This window comes from Triturus cristatus, chromosome 5_2 (assembly GCF_964204655.1).
Source record: "Triturus cristatus chromosome 5_2, aTriCri1.1, whole genome shotgun sequence".
Lineage (NCBI taxonomy): Eukaryota > Metazoa > Chordata > Amphibia > Caudata > Salamandridae > Triturus > Triturus cristatus.
The window spans coordinates 1,033,230,081-1,033,237,705 of record NC_140588.1 but is presented as its reverse complement, the minus strand read 5'-3'; positions in this window follow the sequence as shown (position 1 = coordinate 1,033,237,705).

Sequence of the window (7,625 nt, the reverse complement as noted above, 5' to 3'; positions counted from 1 at the left end):
TCGTCAGCAGGTAGACTGCGTGCATGTAGACAAGGGTGGCCAGTGCCAGAAGCCCCCCTCTTCACCATGGCAAAACACATGGCCATGTCACAACCTGTTCACGAGCACAAGGACAGCTACCTGGATCATATAAGTGTGTGGATCCACTCCATGTGCACATGTACAGTGCATGGCTCGCCACACCTGCCCACTCCACTGCTGACTGCAGTCACACTTGACGCAGCAAGTAAGACTGTGCCACACATAGTTAAAGGGGCCTAAAGTGGTGCCCAAGGGACACACCCATGCACAAGTGCACTGTGAGTGGAATGCAAGACAAATCCTAATTCCAAGAGGAAATGTGCCAACTGTGAAAATGATGAAACATGGATGTTGCATGGACAAAAATTAACATTGTCTCTCTCACACACAGGTCAACGTCGTGGTGCACCCCCCAACACTGGGGGGGAACACTCACAGGACCTGGATCTGCAGGAGCCCGATCCCACCGGCAGCGACCACTCTCACCACTCTGCAGACGACCCCGACCAACCTGGCCCCTCTGGTGTCCAACCACCTGCAGCACCTGCGTCAGGTACAACTGTGCCAACCACCACCCCCACTCCTGCCACATCCCAGGAGACACCCAGGATCCCTGCCCCAACACCACAATGCAGCCAGGCTCGCCAGGAGAGACACGGTGTCCCGGGCACCCAGGAGGAGGCAGGCGACAACGCCAATGCCACCCCTCAGGGGTCCCGGAGACCCCATGTGCCCACAAGTGCAGGCCAGGTGCAAGTGGGCAGGGGTGGTGGGAGTGGAGGACGGCGGAGGCGCGAGCCTGACCAGTTGGCTGGGGATCCGGTATTTTCCCATGTCCGTAACATCCTGGACTCATACCGGCAGGACACCACGGGCATGGCCCAGGTTGTGTCCGTCCTCGAGGGGATCAAGGCCCAGCAGGCCCAGCAACATGCGGAGCTAATTGCCTGTCTACTGGTACACCAACGGAGGATGGAGGACAGACAGGCTGAGCAAGTGACGGCATTCCAGGGGATTCACGCTACACTCCGTCGGATGGCCGACACCATGGCCGACCCTCCCTGTGCCAGAAGGCGGAGAACATCACCACCCACAGGGAGGGATCAGGAGGAGGAGGAGGAAACATCCGACGGAGCATCCCAGACGTCGTCACGGCCTGCTGGTGAGGTTCCCCGCAGGAGGCCGGGTCGTCCACGGAAAGGACCGTGAGGGTGGCTGCTACATCACCATCTCCCAGGACACCTGGCCTGGCACCTGGCCCACTGGAGCAACAGCATCACAGCATCAAGAGACATTCTCTGCCACATGGCCCTGCTGGTCACTGGCTGACCAATGTTGACAAAGACTGTGGCATGGACTCTGAGGATTTCCAATGGCAAGGACCCCAACTCCCCTACTGAACTTTGGATTCAAACATCCCGGGAAGACCCTTACTTTGCCCCCCCCCCCCCCCACTAATAAATCACACTATGATGAGTAGATGCCTGCTGGTAGCATTATTAACTAACATGTGTCTTGTAAAGTCAAAACATGCCTGAGTCATCTTTTGTCTTCAACCATCCACACCCTGGGGCCTGAGTCTGGCACAGGACACATGGGTCACAGTGTATTAGGCAAGACAGACATGGAGCACCATACACACCCGTGATGGGCCCAACCAGCTGAGGGGGTTGCCGAACAACCGTGCTGACACACACATTGAGTACAGCAACTGTCATGCGCAGTGGTCAGGGATCCAGTCCAGTGTCCTGGGGGGCACCCAGGCATGTGTACACAGGTGGCAGAACCATGTCCTGCAAGCCGGAGTCCGGTGGTTGCCGAGAATGGGGGCCTGGCCAACGTTGGATGCATGGGGATGGCACATGTCACAATACCAACACAGTCATGGACATCATGCCCAATACACAGTCTCAGCCCACACACACAGCTTGCATCTTGCAACTCGACACATTGACACATAGCAACAATCAGGGAATACCATGCCAGACATGCAGGATGCACCGTGGCAACACACCAGCATTGACTGAGAAGAGGCACCTTGGAGGCATAGGGACACCTTTATTAGACATGTATTCGGGATTGCAGAGGCCACTCGAAGTACACATGAACACATCATGTGGAGTAACATGTGGGTCCAACACTGGCACCCCCCTTCTGCAGCACACATGCGTGTTTGCCATGGAAGTGGCACACAAGCGTCGGCTAACAGCTAAATACCCACAGCTGCACACGGAGAGCCTGCCATACACCATAGATCCGCTGATGTCGAAGTCCCACACCATGTCCAGCCAATGCTAACCGTATGTGGCCAAGGGCAGTGTCACACACATTGATGCCATCATCACAATCCCCTATCCCATCACTGATGCCTGTCAACCAGGCAGACCATCTATTCAGGTGTACACAGTTGCATGTCGTGTCCCATGGGGATGCGACATGGCTGCAGAGGAACAACACATCGACAGGGGCAGTGTGCATACATCGTGAACAACTGCCACACCCAATACACCCCAGATGCATCCCTTACCCCATGGAGACTTCCAAACGTGTCCGTGCCTGTAACGCTGAGTCAGCCCACGATGTCATGTCCATGATGAATAGCAGTGCCACAACAATGCAACCAGCAGACGGCATGTGCAGGTACCTGGGGAAGAGAGACACACAAGAAGTCAGCCACAAAAATGCACAGCCACTTGCATGTGCATTTACTCGACACATGTATGGATGACAACATGCTAGGTCATTATAATGACTGGGGAAATACTACCATCACTGGCACCATCACTCCAGTGACACACCCACACACACCTCTGAGTCACGTGCCATACATGCAGGTGGAGACACACATCACAACGCATGCCACACGGGGACCAATGCGTGCACACTCAGACACTGGTACTCACCACTAAGCAAAGAAGTCGCGTATGAGCCGAGTCCGGATGTCCTCTTGCGGCTCCACATCCTCCACATCACTAGCCCCATTGCCAAGCCCTTCGTCCTCCACGGGTGGATGGTCCTTGTCATGTTGATTCAGGATGAGTGGCACAGCTCTTTCAACTGCCATGTTGTGCAGCATGCAGCAGACCATGAAGATCTTGCAGACCTTTGCCGGGGCATAAGGGAGTGCACCGCCGGTCTTGTGGAGGCACCGGAATCGGCTCTTCAGCATGCCAAACGTCCTCTCTATCACTCGCCTTGTCCGGCCATGGGCGGTGTTGTAGCGGAGCTGTGCCGGCGTGATGGGGTTGCGGAGAGGTGTGATCAGCCATGGCATGTTGGGATAGCCAGCGTCCCCTACATGGGAAGCACATGGTCATCGTTAGAAGTGGTGAAGCGGTTGTGCTGGTAGGCGATACAGAATAGAAGACAGACAGACTGTACCCACCTACAACACATGCCCGTTCGTTGCGCAGCTGCATCATCATATCAGGCATCCCGCTACGCCTCATGATGTAGGCATCGTGTGCTGATCCTGGAAAACGAGCACAGACATGTGAAATCACCATGTTGGAGAGACACACCACAAGGGCATTGATGGAGTGGTAGTGCTTCCGATTGCGGTACGCCACCTCCCGTGCGTGTGGTGGTACCAAAGCTACATGTGTCCCATCTATGGACCCTATGACATGGGGCATCCCTCCCAGGGCATAGAATCCACGCTTGACCTCAGTCATCTGTTCAGGGGTTGGGAACTTGATGAAGTCATCCAGGTGAATCAACATGGCCTCCAAGAAATCATGCAGCACACCGCTGAACATGCTCTGGGACATGCCACCAACATGAGCTATGGTATTTTGAAAGGTACCCGTGGCAAGAAAATGTAGGGCAGCCATTACCTTCAGCTGGGGTGTCAGTGCCGTAGGATACCTGTGCAGCGGTTGCAGGTGTGGTGCCAGTCTCGCCGTCAACTCCAGAATCAACGGTTGGGTGAAGCGGTAGAGCCGGATGCTGTCATTCTCCTGCATGGCAGCCAAGTCTGGAATTATTCGGGCAAGAGGCGGCGCTCTGCAGTAATTTGGAAGTGACAAGGAAGAGTGAGTGCACCACGACAACAACTCATGTCTACTGAGCACATGTTAATCTGGCAATACACACATGCTACATAGGGAGTCAGGTATGTGCTACATGGCCAGCACACGTATGGATGCAAGGTGGCACTCCTTCCAAGACCCAGCTACACACGGAGATTGAGAACCTCCCCATGCCACGCCATGGGAATAGCTGTGTCCCAGTGCAAGTGAACAGCCAGACGCAAGACAGGAGTGACATACACCCACACATCAGCAGAAGTAGGATGCCGATTGCAGAGACTGGTCGCGGAACACTGGAGCCACAGGTCACATGACATTACACTAGGACAGCCCACACACCTTGCCATGAAGGTGCACATGTCATGACTCACCACACATTCCTTGTGAGGATGCAGACATGGCCTTGTCACGCTACTCCGTGTCCCATGCATACATGTGCACCTCACATCCGATACCACATGTGGCATGGTGTGCGGAACAGTGTGCAATGACAATCTACACACAGACACATGTTGGTTGCTGCTACGGCTGCAGCTTATGAGGGTGCTACAACATCAACCTGATGTAAATCCCCCACACATAAATGACATAGTCACATTGTGCACTGTGGGTAGTGACAAGTCAGGTGTCATAACCCCTGTACCGGGCATCATGGGACACTTCCGTGTGTTGGTGTCCGTGCCATGCCAGTGACGCTTACCCCAAGTGTGCAGTCCGACATGCACACATGTCAAAGGAGTCAAGGGCATGGCTGGCACACATTGCACCGTCACACAGTACACCTATACACATCTCATCATACATCTGGTGCCTTCTCCACTCAGGAGTCATGTTCCACATCACAGCCTGTCACACCTGTGCCCCACACATGTAGTAATGCACAGACGATGCCTTGATGTCCATTCCTGGACAAGTATGTCCATCCATGGACAAGTATGTCCATCCATGGACAAGTATGTCCGCCCTATTCCTACCTGTGTGTCGCCTATCACCACTGTGATGTGTAAAAACCGCCGTACTGCTGCTAAGAGGGCCTGTGTACGTTCCCAAATCACTGTGGGAGTGCTGCCGTATGTGTACCCATCGTGATGGCGAGCGTACAGGCATTTGTACGGTCCGTACCACTACGAGTACGCATACGCGTGCAGACCCATAGTGATAGTGAGCGTAGATGCGTGTGTACGGCCCTGTCACAATGTGTGTCCTCGCGTATGCGTACTCGTAGTGGTACGGGCCGTACACACGCATCTACGCTCACTGTCACTATGGGTCTGCACGCGTATGCGTACTCGTAGTGGTACGGACCATACACACGCATCTACGCTCACTATCACTATGGGTCTGCATGCGTATGCGTACTCGTAGTGGTACGGACCGTACACAGGCATCTACGCTCACTATCACTATGGGTCTGCACGCGTATGCGTACTCGTAGTGGTACGGACCGTACACACGCATCTACGCTCACTATCACTATGGGTCTGCACGCGTATGCGTACTCGTAGTGGTACGGACCGTACACACGCATCTACGCTCACTATCACTATGGGTCTGCACGCGTATGCGTACTCGTAGTGGTACGGACCGTACACACGCATCTACGTTCACTATCACTATGGGTCTGCACGCGTATGCGTACTCGTAGTGGTACGGACCGTACACACGCATCTACGCTCACTATCACTATGGGTCTGCACGCGTATGCGTACTCGTAGTGGTACGGACCGTACACACGCATCTACGCTCACTATCACTATGGGTCTGCACGCGTATGCGTACTCGTAGTGGTACGGACCGTACACACGCATCTACGCTCACTATCACTATGGGTCTGCACGCGTATGCGTACTCGTAGTGATAGTGAGCGGACATGCGTGTGTACGGTCCGTACCACTACGAGTACGCATACGCGTGCAGACCCATAGTGATAGTGAGCGTAGATGCGTGTGTACGGTCCGTACCACTACGAGTACGCATACGCGTGCAGACCCATAGTGATAGTGAGCGTAGATGCGTGTGTACGGGCCGTACCACTACGAATACGCATACGCGAGGACACCCATACTGATAGTGAACGTAGGCATGCATGTACGGGCCGTTGCAACGCATTTGGGGTGCCCTAGGGCCCCGAAACGCACCGTACCTGTGTGTGATGCTCCAAATTACATAGGGGACAAGTATTGAGGCCTACATGCATGCTGGTTGTCATGGAGACCAAGTTCAAAATCCGAAATTGTTCTGGAAGGTGCACAGCAGAAGTCAGTTGGAATTCTTCTACATTGTTGCAATGTGTTTGTGGGTCTGACATCATGCAGGAGAATGAAACCGATAGAGAACCCACAGACTTCTAGGTTTGAAGGGATTGGTGGAAACATAGGATGCAAATGTGAGTGACCAATCACTCTGTACTCCTGTGCATGAGACAGGGCAGAAAGGCAGATATAAGGCAGCCAGGTCCCATGAGGGAGTACTTGCCTGCACATCTTTGCATTCGTCGACCCAGCTGCTGCTACTGATTCCCTGGAACCATGTCAAGGGCTGTGGAGAGGACACAGCCATTCACCCTGGAGGAGAACATGGCTCTGCTGGATGTGATCCTCCCACAGTACTCCATGCTGTATGGGCGACCAGGGTATCAGGTGAGTGCATAGGCCACTGGCACAGACTGTCCCTATGTTGTGACTGTGACTTCTGGCATTGTGTCCTGGTGTGACACACATGCCATGTACTGTAGGGGGGGTCCCAGGGGGGGGAAGCCTGATGTCTCCCAGCAGTGCCCTGAGACAGGAGGGGTGGGTGTGATGCACAGTGTGAGCCTTGATCACTGATTGTGACATTGCCATCATTCCACCTGTGTACCCACTATGGCACGTACAGCTTTTTCCCTCACCAGGGGATGATGTCCCTATGACAAAGGTGCAATGCGTTGGCTGCATGACATTCCTTGTTGTAAACAGCTAATTTGTTCTCATATGTCTCTCTGTGACATGTGGCTGGTGTATTGATGTGGTGTCACTTGTTCTTCCTCACAGGTAGGCGCCACTGCCAAGGAGCAGATCTGGCTGACCGCCGTCAGTGCCGTGAGGGGTGTGGATGGTCGGAGGCGGAGCCTGCCCCAGGTGAGGAAACGCTGGCAGGATATCCGGTGCTGGACGCGGAGGATTGCACGGCTCCTGCTGGGGGACTCACCTGAGAGCCACGAGAACCGCGGCCGCCGCCGTCTGAGCCACCTCCACAGGTGTGTGCTGCCGGTGGTCTTTCCAGACCTGGAGAGGTGCTTACAGGCGATGCAGCAGCCGGAAGGGGGTAGGTACATGTGCGTTTGTTGTGTGTCACCGCCATTTGTAAGGGCACGGTAGCATTAATTCACTGGCAGGGTTTAAAGGTGCTGTGCAGATCCTGTTTGCCCCAGTATAGCGCTGCGCCCCTGCCACCCTTCCCCTCCTTGCAATGTGTTCCCTGGTCTGTGTGTGGTCACTCCTTCACAAGGTAATGTAGGCTGGTGCTTTGTCCACGAGAACAATGCCTGTAGCATCATGTGTGGGGGTGGTGTGTAACAGCTTTTTGGACCTT